This window comes from Dunckerocampus dactyliophorus, chromosome 3, assembly GCF_027744805.1.
Source record: "Dunckerocampus dactyliophorus isolate RoL2022-P2 chromosome 3, RoL_Ddac_1.1, whole genome shotgun sequence".
Lineage (NCBI taxonomy): Eukaryota > Metazoa > Chordata > Actinopteri > Syngnathiformes > Syngnathidae > Dunckerocampus > Dunckerocampus dactyliophorus.
This window is the reverse complement of record NC_072821.1, coordinates 37748747-37768992: the sequence shown is the minus strand read 5'-3', so window position 1 is coordinate 37768992 and position 20246 is coordinate 37748747.

The following is a 20246-nucleotide window of genomic DNA, read 5'->3' as shown; positions in this document are numbered from 1 at the left end:
GACCGTCCTGCGAGGAAGCGAGGACGGCGGACGACAAGGAGGGGTTGTGTCATCCGGCTCATCTGGGATGCGCTCCGCAGACGTTCGGTGCCGGGGGTCAGCCACTGAGGCGACCTCATCTTTGTCCGACGTCTAAAAGTTCCCAGCGAGAAAATGAGTTTTCGGGGGGGAATTTAAAAAGAAAAAAGGGCAACGGGCTGATCAGAGCAAAGGTCTGCATGAAACAAGGGAGCCGCAGCAGAGAAAAAGTAGTTTTATTCCTCCTTACAAGAGTAAATGTGACACCTTGCCAGCAGGGGGGAGTGCGATGGAGCCAAACATTGGACAGTAACTCCTTTGCCCTTCACACCCAAGCTGGTTCTGCTGTCTCTGGACTCTTCAAGCTCAGAACTAAATAAAAGGAAGCTGCAGTTTGCACTTTCGCGATGTCAATGAACGTGGATGGGAAATTGCAACTGGCAGAAGAAAAACAAAGAAAAACAAAACAGTGACCTTTGAGTCAAACATGGATCTACAAAACCAACTCTGTGTTGCCATGGTAACTGCTGCCCGATACACACATGCGCTTCACCCCCGTAATCGGAAGAATGTCAGCTGAAAGCTCAACAAAACCATCCGTTTTTGATACCACTTGTCCTCCCTTACAGGGTCATGGCTAAGCTGGAGCCTATCCCAGCTGACTTCAGGCGAGAGGCACGTGCTGACCAAAACCAATTTGGGGAAACTGGAGACAAAAAGGTGTAATTATTCTCTATAAAATTTATATTTTGTTCATATATTTGGGTGTCTGGAATGGATTAATTGGATTTACAAGATTTCTTAAGGGAAAAATTGCCATGGTTTCCATTTTTGGTTATAAGTGCTATAGTACATGACATGTAAAATGTCTATATTTGCCTCTATCAAATAAATAGATATGTAAACTACTCTGTGTGGTTCTAATGGGAGACATATGGGACCAAATTGTTCCCGAGGGTAGAAAGTGTGGGCAGATATGCAAATCTCTACTCAATACACCTTAGTGGAGATACCATTGTATGTATTATACGTAAAAAAAACACAGTAACCCTCAACATATGCTTTTAAATGTTATACCATGTTGATACCTTGTAGATAGATTAAGAGAAAAATGTACAGAAAATTTTGGATTTGTCATTTTATTTATTTTAGACATGTCATTTTATCTATTGTAGATATAGCATTTTATTTATTTCGAATATGTCATTTTATATATTTTAGACATGTCATTTTATCTATTGTAGATATATCATTTTATTTATTTTGGATATGTCATTTTATATATTTTAGACATGTTATTTTATCTATTGTAGATATATCATTTTATTTATTTTGAATATGTCATTTTATATATTTTAGATATGTCATTTTATCTACAGTATTTTGGATATGCCATTTCATTTATTTTAGACATTTTATCTATTGTAGATGTCATATTTATTACGGCTGTGTCATGTATGTACTTTGGATGGATCATTTTATTTATTTTGGATATGTCATTTTATTTATTTTAGACATGTTATTTTATCTATTGTAGATATATCATTTTATTTATTTTGGATATGTCATTTTTGAGCAAAATGGCGGGGTTGATCGGTCTAGGGTTGATCAGCAATATTAAGGATCTTGGCTTGATTATATCGTAAAATCAACAGGCTTCTTTCCGTACAATGTAACCACTACCAATAAGCTGGTAAGATCATTCTTATCCTGCAACTGACCAATACGCCCAGCGAGTACCAACGCCATTGTTCCAAAAATGGTAACTTTAGTTTGGAGGTTGAACTTGGCTGCATGTTCTCGGGTGGTGTGGCCCGCAAAACCGACAGTGTTCTTGCCATGACTTTGAACGACCCTTAAGATTCCTTGGCCGGCGTGTGCTGATATCACTCAAAACCACCGGGGGTTCTTGCTTGGACACTTGAAAATTGTTCATTTTCATCAGAAAAGGAATCAAAAAAGTGTCATTTTGTCACAGCGGCCTGCTTCTGAGCGTCCGTCCTCTGCTTACCTGGGTGAGCAATTTTTGTGCGATTATGCGTAACGCCGCTTCCTAGCTATCGGGGATTGGCAGGGAGGTTTTTGCCAGTGCTGGACGAGGACTTCAAGAGAATATTCGTGTGTGTGTGAGGTGCTCCTCTCTTTAGCACTACTAGCTTTGGAGCCTTTTTTTATTATTGTAATGTGATAGGATTTCCTGCAAAAAGCAGCACATTGAATTATTAAGCCCTCCACTACGGGTGAGTGCGCTTCATTATAGCAGTCCCTCTCTCCCGCTCTGTACTGCAGACAGATAAGCATGCCTGATTATTCCCGGATTCCTTCCCCCTTTGCTTTCTAGAGCCCAAAAAAGGAAGAATTGGCTCAGATAAGATTTCCAACGCAAATTCTGATGTAGGAAAAAAAAGGTACACCGCGGTGTGACTCCACGTCTTCCTTCCTTCCTTCCTGTCTCTCTCCCTCCCCCTCCTTTCTCCCTCCCGAGCCAACAGTACAGGCTGTACGGTGATAACTTTTCAAAGTGAACAAAGGCATCAGAAGGATAGAGGAGACCCGGGGATTATTTAAATACGAGGTGCATTAGGAGCCCCGGTGTGCTTTCCATCCCTTAAGTCATCAACAAAACCTGCTCCACTTTTCTCGCTCGGGCTGAGGAGCATGTGTACGGCTGACAAAGAAAGGATAAAGCAGACGCTCAGACAGCCTTGATTTCAAAGTATTATGCTGTGTTATAGCAGTGAATAACACACCAAAAGCCACGTTATCCGTGTCTCCATACAGCAAGAAAGAGGGACCATCGGCGTATTAGGGCCTGACACCTGAAATTGGTAAATTTGATACTGGATCAAAACATAGAGGTGTTGAATGTACTGTGAGGGAGTGCTTGCATCCTGCCATGCGGCACAGTACACTTGGGAATTCATCTTAACCCTCAATAAACCGCTGGCTCTCGTACATCCCTGGGCCATGACACTACCACCACCATGCTTGACTGTAGGCAAGACCTTTACCAAAGTACCGCCTTTCTAGCCATCGTTTCCATCTGTTTTCCATACCTGAGGTCAAAACTTTGTGCACATGGAAAGGCATTCGACCGTGTCCCTCGCGATGTCCTGTGGGGGATGCTCTGGGAGTACGGGGTGGCACGCTACTATGCTCCATTCGGTCCTTGTACAAGTGAGCAGTAGCTTGGTTCACATTGACTGTTTCTGGTGAAGGCTGCCCTTTGTGACCGATTCTATTCATCATTTTTTAGGACAGAATTTCCAGGTGCAGCCAAGGCGTTGAGTGGGTTCCATCTGATGATGATGTGGTCCTCATGGCCTCATCAGGCTGTGACCTTCAGAATTTACTGGGGTGGTCCACAGCTGAGTGTGAAGCTTCTGGGATGAGACTCTAAATCTGAGCCCATGGTACTCAACGGAAAAATGGTGGTTTGCGCCCTTTCAGGTGGCAGTGCTGTCTTGCCCCATGTGGAGGAGTCCAAGTATCTCGGGGTCTTGTTCAGGATTGAGAAAAGGCTGGAGCATGGAATCGAAAGGCGGATTGCTGCAGCGCCTGCAGTAATGAGGTTGCTGGATGACCAGACCATCTTGGTGAAGAAAGACCTGCGCCGGAAGGCAACGCTCTCAAAGTATCTATCTATCATGTTTCCACCCATCATCCATTGGTCATGAGCTTTGGGTAGTTAGTGAAAGGACGAGACAGCAGATACAAGCGACCGAAATGAGTTTCCTCTCTGGGGTGGCTGCACTCACCCCGGTCATCTGGGAGGAGCTGTTCAGAGTAGAGCCACTGCTCCCTCGCGTCAAGAAGAGCCAGAGGTGGCTCGGGCATCTAGTCAGAATGCCTCCCTGGTGAGGTGTTCTGGGCATGCCCAGCCGGGAGGAGACCCCGGGGTGGACCTAGGACACGCTGGAGCGATCAAGCCTCACAGCTGGCCTGGGAACGGCTCGTTGCCCCCCGGTAGAATTGGAAGAGGTGCCCGGAGACTGGGAAGTCTGCAACTCTTTACTGAGTCTGCTGCCCACCATTGTTGACAAAATCCCAACAGGAAATACAATGCTACAATTGAATGTGTACTACGAAATACTTTGTTTCTAAATCGGCCTCAACCTGGTGTCGGGTTGGCCCCCAGTCGTTCGTTGAGTGGCGTGTCATTAGCGTCGCCTGTCAACGCGCTCCACCGAGTCAACGCAGCGGGCCAGACTCATCGTGTTGCTACAAGAGTGCGACGGCACGGTGATGACAGACAGTTATCACTGCCGGGTCATCGCTTAGCACAATCATTAAAGCCTTCCACATTTCACAGTTTAGGGCCTTTGAGCCACAACAGGCTTTTTTTAGTCGGCGATATGTAACAAGATAGAGAAAGGGGATGGTTTAGTGTTCCCGCCAAACATTCACTGTTGCTGAAACATTATTTACACTCAGGGTTTGACTGATTTAAATGCAATTAAGAACACAAATAGGATTTTCTAACCGTTTACTAAACATCACCACCGGGTGATTGGTATCTGCTTCTAATTATCTCTAAAGATGTAATAAAAGTGTTGAAGTGAAAGATGAACGGCTTGTTTTTACAGACGAGCGACTCAATACGGCACCGCGAAAGGCATTAATGGCAGTAATACTCCGCACTCCTCAATCGATGCGCCGCAAAATTAATACTGGGGAGTAAATCTTTCATTTTCTTGATTGATCACCGTCATTAGGGGCATTGATCAGGAGGCAGGAGGAGAAACCGGGCTGCTGCACTTGTCTCTTTCATATCAGCCTCAGACAACAATAAGAGGCGCTTCCTGTCCTCATGTGTGGAACATGCTGAAATATTTGCAGCCGTCAGGGGAATCTTTTCCATTCTGACCTCCTTTGGCTAAATAAGCGCTCGTCCTTGAATGTGGGCAACGGATGTATAAAACGTCTGAAAAAGGGAAGAGATGCTCGCAAAGTCTTCAAGGTTAATTTACTCTTAACTCTTATTAAGTGTTAGTCTGCGGGGGCTTCATTAGGGTGACGTGCTCGTTGCGGCGGAGGACGAGATTAACCTTGCACGGGGGGGAGCGGGCGGGCCGGCGTTTACCCCCCCCCCGCACCTTCCGTCTTTCCTCGTAGGGACTCGGTCGCCGCGGGACAGCCGGCGCTTTGGTAAACATATGTGGCTGCCGAGGCATCTGGCGTAAACAAGGACGAGGAGGCAGGAGGAGTTGCGGGCGGACAGCTCGGCGCGGTGTAATGAGCTTGTGAATGAAGAAAACAACGACACTGTGACATATGTGCGGCGGAATAGACAAACGCACACCTTCACCTCCGTGCTCTCAGCACAAGCACGAGCGCAAGACACGATAGCGCAGACAGCGCGGACCTCTGCCAAGGCCTGGACATATGTCACCTGCAAAATTACTGACTTTTTTGCCCTTTTAGTGACTGACAGAGGTGTGGACTCGAGTCACACCACTTGGATTCGAGTCACAAACTTGATGACTTTGGACACAACTTGACAGTGTCATCAAGGATCTGCAACTTGACTCATTTGATGACGCTGGACTCGACTTGACAATATCATCAAAGACTTGCAACTGGACTTGGACTCCGATTGTCACCTGCAAAATTACCAATTTTTACCCTTTTTAGTGACCGACATTGGTGTAGACTCGAGTCATGCGATTTGGACTCGAGTCACAAATTTGCTGACTTTGGACTTGACTTGACAATGTCATCAAAGACTTACAGTTCAAATTCTTTTACGTCTTTAAACTGGACTTGACAATATCATCAAAGATTTGCAACTCTACTTGGACTCGAGTCAGAATTTTGAAGACAGTGTGGACCTGTGCCAAGGCTTGGACATATGCCACCTGCAAAATTACTGATTTTTTCCCCCCCTTTCAGTGACCGACAGAAGTGTGGACGAGTCAGACTAGAGTCACAAATTTGATGACTTTGGACTTGACTTGACGATATCATCAAAAACTTGGCAGCTCGACTTTGACATCTTGTAAGGACTCGGAAATTTCAAGCCGATGACTTCGGGTGACTCGAGCTGTCTTGTCTCGAGACTTGACTTGGACTTGCACGTCGTGACTTGAGACTTGAGATTAAAGACTTGAGACTTCCAAAACACTGACTTGCTCCCACCATCAAATAGTGGCCTCCTCTCGAATAGACGCCGCGTCTCAATTCACTGCTGGTTTGGATTGAACTGGACAGTGAAGCCAATTCCTTTATTTTTGCTGTAGACCGAAAACATTTGGGTTTAACATCTGAAGATTCCAGCTCTGGTTAGATGCACTGCTTAGAAGATAGCGCCTCTTGTTTGAACCCTACCATTTTTTTATGTGAGCAAAAGCATTGGGTCCATGCTGGCAGAGGTTTCACCTTTCCTCACCACCTCAGATCAACAAAGCAGGTGTAGAGAATGAGGAAGATAATGGGTCCAGCCTTTAGTTTTATGACTGCCCGGTCCAATGACGCTGCCACAAAAACCCTGAAGCATGATTAGCAGAGTCATTGACTTTTCCTGAGCGCCACCTGACACCGGGTCTACTTTTTCATCGCCGGCGTTCATCTCCATCCGGTCTCCTGGCTGCTTTTGTTGCTTCATTATGTAAACAGAAGCATGTTTATGGGCTGTTTATCCCTTCAAGACTAATTAAATCTCACAACAGACAAGCTTGACATTAAAAACTTTCCACGGCCGTAAAAGAAATATATTATCAACTAATGGCCTTGACCTTTTCAACGATGCGTTTCCCTCGGCTGGCGTAGGCCACTTAAAGCCCAGCACTTTTCCAGGTTTCCGCCAAGCTGTAGTGATGCTGCATGCGTAGCGGCAATCTGAACCCTTGACGATGAAATATTGTGTGTGGAGAAAAATACAAAATCCCACACAAAACCTTTATCTTGAGAGTGCTGGCATCAATCCTGTGGTGACGGGTGCCAAAAGCAACACCTTCCCACCCCAAGACAAAGGTGCTGATGCTCCAAAGTGTCAAAGTAAATCCACACTGACGTCTTTCAAGAATATCGGAGGGTTTCCGAGCAGGTCGTGATTAGATTAACGACCCCGCCTTGCTTTATGACGGCCCTCCTGACTCCTGGATGAGCTGCGCATCTGCTGAAAATAAAGGAATCATGCCTCATTCATCTTAGTGCACATGCATCCTGATGTGCATTTGATGGTAATAAAGCTATAATTGACCTGTGCACCGTGGGAGACGTGTGAAGGAAAAGGATTGATGCGCCACAGAGGAAAGATGGGGGCGGTGCTTCTGACTCAGGATAAACACTTCAAGGTATTCATACCCTCGATTCCCACATCCACCAACCCACCGCTTGCTCTCTACTCCCACATCCTTTTTTTTCATGTCACCGCCAATCATCCTTTTCTGGACTCCTTAAGGAAACGCCGCTTCTTGACCAAAAGACCAAATCAGCAAAGCCTGAACTTGGTCACTTAGAAGATGCTCCGTGGTGCTCCTTATATGCTCCTGATCGAAATGTTAAGTTGAAAAATGGCAAGAATGTATATTTCGCACTGTTGGATCTTTAGGAGGTTCTAAGCAGCGCTTCAAAATGCATAAAGGAAGACATGGAAGACAATTACAGGGAAATTACAGGGAAACAGGCTGTTCATCAGCTGATCAAAAGTTTAAGAGAACAGCCTTTAAAAACCACAGTCTTGGCAAAAATGTGGATTGAATGTGATTCAGTGTCCGGCACTCACGCTGTCATGATCTCTTGACGGAAAAGACCAAAAAGCTTGCTCTCTTTGAACGCGGTGGGATTGTTGAGCTGCATAAGTAAGGCCTCTCGCAGAGCAACATCGCTGCTGAGGTTGGACGCAGTTAGACAGTCATTTCAAACATCCTGAGGCTCACGGAACAAAAAAAGTCCAGTGGTAGACCCCCAAAAAATGAGCCGCAGGATCCCATTGGCTGTCCGTCAAGAGGCGGGACCATCCTCGGCCCAAATGAAGGTTCCCGAGTGCAGTCCAATTACCATCAGAGAGAGAAGGCTTTTAAGAAGAAAAAAAAGTCTTCAAAGGGCTCGTCTCCTCCACCTCCAGAAAATTGCCCGTTTGGAATTTGCTGTAGAGCACCAAAAATGGGACATTGCAAGGTGGAAAAATATGTTATTCTTCTGAATGAAAAATTGCAAGAATTGACATTTTGCACTGTTGGATCTAAGTAGAGCTTCAAAATGCAAAAAGAAGAAAGAGGAGTGAGACAACATTTTTTTTTATTGCTATTTATTGCAATGAAATAGGCTGTTCATCAGCTGATCAAGTTTAAAACCATAACTCAAAAAAACCCGTAAATCCCCCTAAAATAGAAATGTAATGTAGAAAAACTGAGTCAGTACTGAGTAGATGGGCCATTCTTGTTAATCAGCTGAAAAATGGGTTTGGGCATGCTTGATGCCAGTGTTTCCAGGAGGCGAGGGGGAATGTTGCTCCAGGTGGTGAAGATGGCTTCATAGAAGGCATCCACAGTCTGGAACTGATGTCCATTGTTGTAAGCTTCCCTTGCCATCCATCCCCAAATGTTCTCCATTGGATTTAGATGAGGGGAACACGCAGGATGGTCCAAAAGAGTGATCTTATTCCTCTGGAAGAAGTTCTTTCAGCGTTGTCCTGTTGAAAAAGCCAGGCATTACCACACAGACGAGGGCCTTCAGCCATGAGGGATGCCCCCTGCAACATCTCCACATAGCCAACTGCCGTTTGACGCCCCTGCACAACCTGAAGCTCCACTGCTCCATTGAAGGATCAAGATGGCGCCCCCTCCACTGCGCAGTGTGGAAAAACATCTCAGGTCTCTCATCTCCTTGTCATGTCAGTAATGTTAGAAGCCATTACGACCGTCAAGGGAGAATAAAACTTACTTCCACCTTTCAATGTCCAGTGTTTGGTGCGCTCATGCAAATTCCAAACAGGCAAGGTTGTGGTGTTAAAGGAGATGAGGATGTTGAAGATCTTTTTTCCTTTTAAAAGCCTTCTCTCGCAGATGGCGTCTGATGGTTATTGTCTGTCCTCGTACTGTCTGTACTCGCCACCGGTAGCAACCTTCATTTGGGCCGAGGATCGTCCCGTGTCTTCACGTTCCATTAGCCTGAGGATGCAATCAATTGCTTACTCAAAAATTTTGGTCTCACTCCCATTTCTTCTTTTAGAAAGCTTGAGAAAGATAAAGAACGTTTTAAAATATATATAATTAATGCTAACATCAGCTACTGGTCTGTAAAATGGATGAGTTCTAGTTCTTTCTGTGTTGCAAAAGGAGACAATTCCATCACTTTGTATGAATTCAACAGGCCTGATGACTGCACGCATATTTTTTTACTGGCTGAGGCACTGTGACGGCGTTGAAGGCGACACTTTCCCAAAGTGACTGGCTGACACGACACAGGTAGAATCATGAATATGCATATGCAAAATGATTAAATGTCCCGGAGATAGAATGTGGCGCAGCATAATGAATGGCAAATTTAAAGTACATATTCCGCCTCAGTGAATCATTTAAGACTATCACAACGTCACATTTATATCAAGGTGGCTCCAGGGAAAGACAAAAAAAATCACGGCCTGATGAAATATTAAGATAAGCACTTGAACAAGTGTCCCCAAATGTTCTGCGGGGGACAAAGGTAGGAACATCTACTGTATAGTCAGAACTGTAGGATATTAAAACATGGAGAATATGAATGATGATAGGATGACGTGAGACACTAGTCAAGTCCCGGTGAAAGCGAGAAAACAACATTGAAAACCTAAATAATTTGGTCATTCCAAGTCATTCCAAAACAATGATCGCCTAGAGCAGTGGATCTCCAATGGACGTTTACTTGTACACCACTTTTCTACCTTCAAGGTGCTCAAGGTAGCACATTTACCGACGGATGATGCAGCGACAGGAGCAACTGGGGGTTCAGTATCTTGCCCAAAGACACTTCCACATAGTCACTGGAGGAGGAAGAATTGACCCAGCGATTGCCTGAGCCATGCCGCCCCCGTTCTCAATTATTTTCTGTCACACCCCCCATTCTACACTGATCACTAGGTGTCAGTAATGTTACTGTAATGTTGGATGAGGCACACAAGCACCTCATCAATCCCTCATAAAAACACGGGCTGCTCTTACAGCTGTAAACAATCCATCCATTCATCTTCTTCCGCTTATCCCAGCTCGGGTCGCGGGGGTAGCAGCTCCTGGTGGATTTCATGGCTTTCCCAGGCCAGTTGAGAAACACAGTCTCTCCAATGAGTCCTGGATCTTCTCCAAGGCTTCCCACCTGTCGGACGTGGCCTGAACACCTCCCCAGGGAGGCGTCCGGGGGGCATCCCAACCAGATGCCCAAGCCACCTCATCTGGCTCCTCTCACTGCGGAGGAGCAGCGGTTCTACTCGGAGTTTCTCCGGGATGACCGTGCTTCTCACCTTATCTCTAAGGGAGAAAACAGAGAAAACTCATTTCGGCCGCTTGTACCCCGCGATCGTGTTCTTTCGGTCACTACCCAAAGCTCATGACCGGCAGCTGTAAACATTGGCAAGCTAGAACACAACTCTGAATCCCTGACTTCACTTCCTGTCTGCCACTCAATCTCCTCCCCCTAGGGAACACATTTATAACAACACACAAGAGCATGAATCTACTTGCTGTCTTATTTTCTTTTATTATGAGTACTATATTGGGTAATAGGCGTGTACTATAGGTGTAGGTTACTATAGAGGTGTTATTTTGTGTTTAGAGGGCTCTAATAATGTTAAAAACTGCATTTAGAAGGTGGTAAACAGGTTTGCTATGCTCTAATATTTTATAAATATTTCATTCCACTTTGTGGAAATTCACCTATAACGGTCGGGTTTGGAACCAATTAACCGCGAGAACTGTCCTCGAGTACTTACTGTAGATATGCACATTTTTAACATGGAAAATGTGCAATCATCTGCCTTTTGTTGGTTATATTTTGGATTGGAATTGCACTTTATAGAGTATTGTAATAAGTGCTCCCCCTGTGATCCTCCAGCTGACTCACACATTCTAAACATTTTTAGCCGAGGCTGACACATGAGTGGGCTTTAATTGACGTGGGAAGCTTCAGATGCTATCAAGGAAGTAGTCCGTCACTTGATCAGGCGTTGGTGGATTGCTTTCCCTTTCAAGTAGCGCTGGCAGAGGTACGGGTCCATCCTGGGAGCTAATTATGCTCAGACGGAATAACAAACAGGACTTGAGCCTTTCCTTGAGAGCTTTCATTGGCGGCGCTTGTTCCGCCATACCACCTCGGTGACGGGCCGGCCTCGCTTCACATGCAAAAGGCTTGAATGTCACTTTTGTTTATTGATTTTTAAATCTGCCGGGAGAAATATTTCGCCGGGCGTCGCTTGACCCGCAGAGGACCGCTCTGAGATGGCTGTGACATTCCGCCACCTTCAATAAAAAGCCAGTTTGTTATTCCGGTGAGAAAGGTCAGCGACAAAGTGCTCTTTAAGATGGAATGCGCAGTCAGAAAGCAAACGGAGCCAAAACAAACTGCGCTGTCACTCAGTGTGTACATTTTTGGAGAAGAAAAGAGATCAATCAATCGCGCACATCGATATCTGTTTGCATCCCTTTAGCCGCGCACGCTAGCCAACTAATGAAATCTGCGCACGGCTCCCCGGCTATCGATTCCGCCGAGGTCCTAATTTGCCGCTTGAGATCAGGCTCCCCTCTTCCTCATTTTCCCTCCTCACACTTGCCCGTGGCGGCTAACATCTTCATGCCTTTGGGCGTCGTATTGAGCGCTAGCTAGCTGCGGCAGCGGGGAAATGCTGTTTAGTGGAGTGTCTGAAGTCGTTAGATATGATTAATAATGTGCTGCCAGAGGCTATAAGCCATCAAACGGCTCATCAAAAGATGGTATCACCGCATAGCTACACATTCACATTTGGACGTATGTTAATGTCGGCCATTTTGGAACTGGGACGTGTTTTAGAGGATAATTAGCAGGTGAAGTACAGTGCAGACCTCCACCAAGGTTTAACAACGGGGGTTTGTATTCTACTGTTAGCACCCAGGATGATTGGATTGTACCATTTTTTATTCTGGGGATCAAGGGTGTAAACAGTGTGCCATTATCACAGGTAATGGCCGGTGTGACGCCAATGAGGTTTCTGGCAGACATTTTTCACTTTTGAAATGTCGCGGCACAACAAGCCGCAGGCATCATAGCGATGCTGACGTTTTAGGTTTTTTATGTGCTGGATGGGTTTTTCCCCCCTCATCGTGGAGCATTTGGTGCGAAATGTCTACCTCGGAAAGTGAATGTTTGTTTACGGTTGAGCCCGGGGGAGTTACAACAGGCCAAAAAAAAGGAACGCTTGATTTGCTCACCAGCACAGAACGGGTAATCTCGCGCCATTGGAATGGTTTTTTTTTTAATTATCGGTTATCTGAGCTATTTTTAATGTTAGCGAATTTATCGGTATGATGTCACTCCCTAAAGCCAGTATTTCAAGAAATGCTGCAAACGTTTGACAGACGGTACAAACTACCGGTGAGAAAATACATGCCACAAACGCTAATTCCACAACTTTATAGAGGGAAAGATATGATAAAACATTGCATTATGATGATATATTATTATTATTGTTATGTATTATTATATATTATTATAACATTTGCGGTTTATTTGCTCTCAAAATATGTCGACAATAAAATTGTTTCAAAACATTTCAAACCGCACCTGCATTGTTTTGTGACATTGTGGAATAAAAACGTTTGTCCAGTCATATTTTTCCAACAGATCCATCATGAACATTTTGCAGTTGGTATTATTATGTTGTACAGCACACTGCACTTGAATCAAGGTGGTCTTCAATGTCATTTAGGGTACGCACGGTTGCTAAACAGCACAGTGACATCAGGGGGGAGCAGATGCATGCCGTCTGCATGGTAGTGGGCGGTCTTCGCACGAAACCAGCACCTGTGTCATGTGACATGTGGACAAGCAGGCAGCTTTTATTTTTGAAGTTGCTAGACACTTCCCACCGGAGCATTGAATTACGCGAAGCAGGCAGCAATTAACTTGTCAGCTCCCATCAAAGGTGTGGAGGAAATATTGCAACGCTCCTTGCCGCAATCTTTGTAGTGGAAGGATCCATTACCAAACAAGGTGGCGTTGTGGAGATGGCCATTTCAAAGGTCTATGAATTGTATGTGTAAGCTCACTCTTCTACTCCTGAACCGCTGCACACAAAAGGGTAAACATTTGTTAAAACATGCACCCCTTCTGTGTCGCCTGTGCTATTATTGTTCCTACAAATACACCACATGGTGGCGCTATTATTAAACCCCAAAGTTGGACTGAAATTTCTCCCACAGCCCTAAAACAACTTCTGTAACTTGAGGGATTTTACCTGAATCACGACCAAATTTGGTGCACTCCTTTAGTGGACTGACAAGCGTATGTGTGTAAAATTTGAGCAAGATTGGTTGAAAAATATGGCTGCCGTCAAGTAAAAGGTCTTAACAACGTAGCAACTAATAGTCATTGACCATTTGGTTAATGATTATACAACTTTGTGGATAACGGTGTTCCATGTACGGGTGTCACGAGAGATCCAACTCAGGAGACGAGATGAGATGATGCATGAAATTGGGTCCTCGAGAACGAGACGAGATTTTTACATAAACTTTAAGAAAAATACAATGAAAAAATATGACTGGACAGATAAAACTTTTAAAACAAAACAATGCAGGTGCGTTTTGAAATGTTTATCGTCCAACAAATTGACAATCAATATTGCTGCCAACATTTTTTGAGACCAAATAAACCTCTAATATTAGGATGATTAATAATAATACATCAAAATAATGAAATATTTCCTTTAATATGTCATCTTTCACTCAATAAAGTTTGGCGTTTGCCGTTTGTGACGTGTATTTTCTCACAGGCACTTCATACTCTCTGTCAAACGTTTGCAGCATTTCTGGAAAGGCTAGAGTTTCGACTATATTAAAGAGCAACATTTCTTTGGCGATGTATTCAACTACACTCTCTGTGAATGTACACCATTTTGCACTGTTTTGCTGTTTTCACTTTTGCCATCAAAGGTCTCATAGAGTGTTGCCTGACTTGTGTGTAGTTTTCTCGCAACGTTTTGATCTCGACGTGTCTGCTAGCATTTCCTCCAAGCAGTGTTGGGAAAATGTACTTAAAAAGGTAATTAGTAGTTACTAGTTTCCCAAAAAAGTAATTGGATCAGTAGCGGAATTATTCCATTCGTCCAGGATTTCTTATTTTCAAAGCTCCTTTTATTGATTTTCAAAATATACACAAAAACACTCAATCACTCAGGGATGTATTTGAAAAAAGGCTCATTTCACCTTAGAGTAAAGTACTCAACGTACCACTTTAAATGGAATGACGGCATGTCAGGCGCACATTGAGGATGAGTGCAACCCCCACACCTCCTCCCATGTTCCATCCTCCAGTGGCATTCGAAGATCCTGGTCCTGTAGGTTTTGGATTTTGGATGGTATGCGTAAAACTGTCCCTTTTCCTGTTGAGTCAAGGAACAACTGTGGTCTGACACTTTTAACATCATTCCTAATTTGCAAGCACCTAAAGTGGTGTGAATTGAGGATGTTACATTTTTTGGTTAGCCGTGCAAAAGAAGCCAATCCATTATTTATAAAAAGTTAGTTAAAAATCCTGAGGCACCTCTCAAACCCCACATGAAAGGCTCTGTCGATCGATGATTCAATGCCACCGGGCTGGAGAGGCAAGTATCGCCTAGATTGATTTTATTTTTATTTTTTTACATTGAGAGAGAATCTGCAGTGAGTGGCTAATTATTGGATTATTTATAAACACGCCTCCTATTTGAGGCAGAGCTGGCAATGATAAAGGGAGACAGGAAAATCCTTCTATTCTTCCCCAGGTGGGGCTGTTTCTCTCCAGGTGGTAGTGTGACCAATTTGTTTATGTTTGTGGCCCAGTAATAGAATTGGAAATGATAGGAGGGCTATCCCACCTTCCTGTTTTGGTCTCTGTATGAAGACTTCGCTTCATCGTCAGGAATGAAAATGGGTAAACAGGTACAGATAGGGAGATCCTTCATCTTGATTGCATTAACTCCAGCCACAAGCGAGATGGGTAGCAGGGACCAGTTGCACAAATGCTTTCTGGTTCTCCTACATAGCTTTTCATAGCTCGCAGAGTGCTTTGTATTGTTTGATTATAATTATTCCCAGATAGCAAATCTGTTTGTGTCCACCTTGAATGTTCCTGATTTTTAAAGTACAGTCAAACTTGTCTTAGCGGCCACCTTTATAGAAGGGCCACCTGCCTATAGCAGCCACTGAAAAATGCCCCCCAGCAAATTTACATGTTATAGACCCTGTGTATAGCAGTCACCTGTCCAACGCGGCCAGCGGCCACCCATTTTGTCTCCCTTGGTCAATATCTGACCGCATATAGTGGCCAAATTACCAACTCAAGTAGAAGCTTCATGCATGAAAAAGTTTTGTTTTTCAATCAATGAAGCCGTCGTGTGTAGACTTTAATTACTGAGTCCTAGCTCAGTCACAATCATTCACAAGATCCACACAAACTGTCAGTTGTTCCACATAAAAAAGCCGTCTTCTTTGGAGCTTGCTATTTCCTGGTCAAACATGTAACTTTAAGAGCATTTGCACCAAAACATTACCGCAAAGTAGGCTGGGAACAGGACGTGCTCCCAGCGACGCTACAATAAAAAAAAAAAAAACATACGCTAGCATGCATGCGGCAGCGGGAGCAAAACTGAGTTGGGTTGTACTTAATTGAAGTATTTTAGAATGTACTCACGTTATTTTTCATCAATCCTCATCCACAAATCCATCAAAGTCCTCATCTTCTGTATTCCACACAAACAAAGCCGTCTTCTTTTCCGTTCGCTACTAGTCTGTTAACTTGTCAGTGTTATTCAGCTCCGAAGCAAAGAAGGAAACTTCTCCTGTTGCTTCTGCCAACTTTATTTACTGAACGCGGCCACCAGACAGCAGCTCAGAACACACACACATCTCTCAGCATCGTCTCTCCTTCCTGCTTGCCCACAAGGCAAAGGTTAAACAAGCCCCACTACATAGCTGTCCAGCCAATGCCTGTAAGAAATGACACCGTTTATTTCCTGGTGTGCACTGGTCAATACTGTAATGCCGCTTGTTGTGGGGAAGGAGAGACTCACGTCGCCGATGCACTTTAATGGCTTTGTTAACAGCGGACAAGAGATGAATAAATGTATTGCAACTGATGTGAAACTGATGAGGGGTAGGATTAAATAAGCTTTGCTTCTTCCTACTCCTTTTTGGACATGCAAAATTGTGAATTGTACTATGTGATGTGCTACTGTTTGACTCATGCATGTTCAGGATTAAAACCATGAACCATGATAATAACAAGCCTAGTAGTGCTGTACAACTTTTATCCGCAGTCCGCAGTGCCCTCTACTGGTCAACATTATTATTATTATTATTATTATTTTCCCATTTTTTTCTTTTTTTTCCTCTACCGGTCAACATTCAAACTGGACGCCAACCTGTCTATAGAGGCCACCTGTCTATAGCGGCCACTTTTACAGACTCCCTCTAGTGGCCGCTATAGACAAGTTTGACTGTATCCAGATTTAAAGGAAGCACGTTGCTTTTATAAAGATTCAATTTGTACCAATTGTTGTCGTAAACTGAGTACTATCCATCTTCTTCCGCTTATCAGAGGTTGGATTCTTCCCTCTCCCTGGCAATTTCTTCCAGATCCTCTTGGTGTCCCCAGGCCAGTTGTCTTCAGGCGTCCAATACTTGTATCGTTTGCAGAATTCCAGTCTGTCCCTGATCTTTTTCCTGTCGAGGCTTCTATGTGAGCTTCTTGACACCTTCCAAAGTCTTTGCTTTCTACCTGCTGCCATTTCTGAGTAAGCGCTGCACTGGTGGTGCCCAATCCCGCAGCTAAATCAACTTTCGGAGCCAGTCCAGATGCTTGCTGGACTTTCTTGGGTGCCTTGAAGTCTTGTTCACAACAATTGAACCTCTCCCCTTGAAGTTTTTAATGATCAGAGAAATGGCTGGTTTAGGTGCCATCCTACTAGCAGCCTGTGAAGCCTTTTTTGTGCTTAGCAATGATGTCTGCAAGTGTTTCCTTGCAGGTAACCATGGTTAACAGAGGAAAAACAAAGATTTCCAGCACCACTGTCCTGTTTAAAGCTTCCAGTCTGTTCACTCACTCACTCAGTCAGTCAGTCACTCACGGCACTATCATCCACTGTCGGACATAGCCCCCCTCATGTATGTGCCACCACTGTTGTCCGTGTCCAGGCTGCCCCAACATAGGATGCCAGGTCATGCTACCAGCTACGTTTTTGTTTTGCCTTCTTCTTGCCCCTATACGCCCGGCCCACCTGTTGTCCTTTCTTCTTTCCGGATGTCCCACCCACCTCCATTTTGCTTCCTTGATTTTTTCCATTATGGCTTTGACTTTTCTGAGCTTCCTTATTTTCGAGCTTCAGATTTTGTGTTGTAGCATAATGTGGAGCATTTGTCTTTCCATCGCTTGTTTGGAGACAAGATTTTGATCAGTAAATTTGGTTGTAGTCCTGGTTTCACATCCGTAAATCGTTGTTGGTAGTACACATTGGTTAAAGATCCCCCTTCTCCGGAATATAGGGACCTTTTTGTCACATAGGACATCCTTGTACCAAAGCAGCTCCAGCCAGCCTTAACTCTGATTAAAACTTCATCTCTTGTGTTGTCAACCATTTTCACTGTTTGGCCAAGATATTTGTTGCTCTGAACATCATTTCATTTTTTATCTTTATGGTCTTACCTGTATGGAAATTGGTCATGCACTTTTATTTTTAAACCAATCCTTTTGCTCTCCCCGTTTAACTCATTTACTGTGACTGACCCTCCATGTCCTTGACTGACCATCTCCTGCCTTTGTCCTTGTCAACAATTTCATCTGCAGTATGTTAACCAGAGAATCACTAATATGACAGCTGGTCCTCCGTGGCAGGGCTGAAATGCAGAGGAAATGTTCATTTTCATGACAAAGCGGGACTTTGCAATGACTTGCCATTCATCTTATCATTCTCCGTATAATTCTGGAGTATATGCAAACTGCCATCATAAAAACCGAGGTGGCAGACTTTGTGAAAATGAATAATTGTGTCATTCTGAAAGCTTTTTGCCATGACTGTACATGTAAGAAAAATAATCTCTATGTCATGGGTGTAAAAGGTGCCATACATCAACAATACCAAGATTGAAGGTAGGAAGCTGACTTTGATGCAACGTCACCTAGTCTAGGCGCTGACCTGTCCAATGCAGGAACCAGAGTCTCCTCCCATAATAAGTAGGTGGGACTTTAAGTCGGGGAACAATTTGATGAGTCGTGCAAAAAACTGGGCATCATCAAGGTTGTGCGCTGCAAATGTTATGGTGTACCCTAATGCTTTCATGTAATTGTTATATAATAAGAACTTTCCCATGGTGGTTAGCTCGCTGATAAACACACACCGTAATTAAATTAACAGGCCTTCCAAGGCTTACGTGCTCAACATTGACACAGGCAAGTCTTGCTTTTTCTTTCTTCCAGTGTTTGGATTCCAACACGGCCTGATTAATTTCCACGAGGTGTTTGAAACATCTTTTGATTATTACCACGACAATGTTTTGCAATCAGCAAATGTTTGCCCTGGAAATGACATTCTAATGAGACGCATGATAGCGATGCTAATGCACGAGCGTCTTTACCGTTCATCCATATTGTGCTGCTGCCATCAGAAGAGTGGAACTCATCTAAACCCGTGCAGTTCGGAATCCCCAACTTTTCTCCAGCGAGGACCACTGAGTGAAAAATGAAAGGATGCAACTTTGCCATTTTCATATTTTGTTATGCTAAGAAGTTATATACTGTATATTTCAAGAAAAAACTGCATCTCAGTGTTGTCATATACATTATATATATATATATAATATATATATATATATATATATATATATATATATATATATATTATATATATATATATATTATATAATATATATATATTATATATAATATATATATATAATATATAATATATATATAATATATATAATATATATATATATATTTCAACTTCACTCCTTTTCCCTGTTTTTGCTGTTTTTTTAACGGTCCAAATATATTAACTTTCTTCATTGCTAATTTTGGTAAAAAAAAAAAAAGTTGTTCCTATTATTATGACTTTATTTCCATAATATTTTGGTTGTATTCCAATAAGATTATAATTTCCCAAAAATTACAACTTTCTCATGTCACAACTTTGAAAAAATAATGTCTTTTTTCTTTAATATTTCAAGTTTAAGCTTCAAAACAACATTATTTTTATTAGCTTATTCTTGTGAACCTTTTTCTCGTTAGATTACGACTTTTGTCTTTTCATATTTTGACTTTATTGTCATAAAATTACAGCTGTTTTTTTTCATTTCTGCTCATTTTTTTACTACTTCTTCTTGTTCTTGTCAAAAGGTTTTCTCCTAATTACAGCTTTATTCCCATAATATTGTATGATGAACTTTTTCCCCAACCTAATTTTACAAAACATTATTTTGTTTAGTTTGTTTCTCATAATATTACAACTAATTTTTTCTACTAAAATGACTAAAATTATTTTTCCTCATAATATTACGAGTTTATTCTTGTAAAATTGCAATTTTTTTAAAATCGTTATAATCTGACTTTTTTCTGTTTATTTTGACTTTATTCTCATAAAATTACAGCTGTTTTTTCCCCATGTTGGCTGTTTTCTTTCCAGCTATTTCAGCTTTCGTTTTGTATATTTTCTTCCCATAATTACCACTTTACTCCCATAATATTTTGACTTTGTTCTCATAACATTACAACTTTTTCCACAACCTAATTTCCCCCCCAAAAAATCACTCATTTTTTGTTTGTTTCTCACAATATTCCAACTTTTAAAAAATAAATTTGTTTTTTTCGTAAAATTGCAACTTTCTTTTGCTCGAATAAAATGTTGTTCTCTTAATATTTTGAATTTATTCTCATAAAATAATAGCTATTTTTCACAAATGTTTATTTTTAAATTTTCCAACTATGTCAACTTCCTTCTTTTCCTTTTTTTCTTTAAAGTTTCAATTATACGCAACTAAAATGTTATTTTTCCTGATAATATTACAACAAAAATTATCACCTTTTCTTAT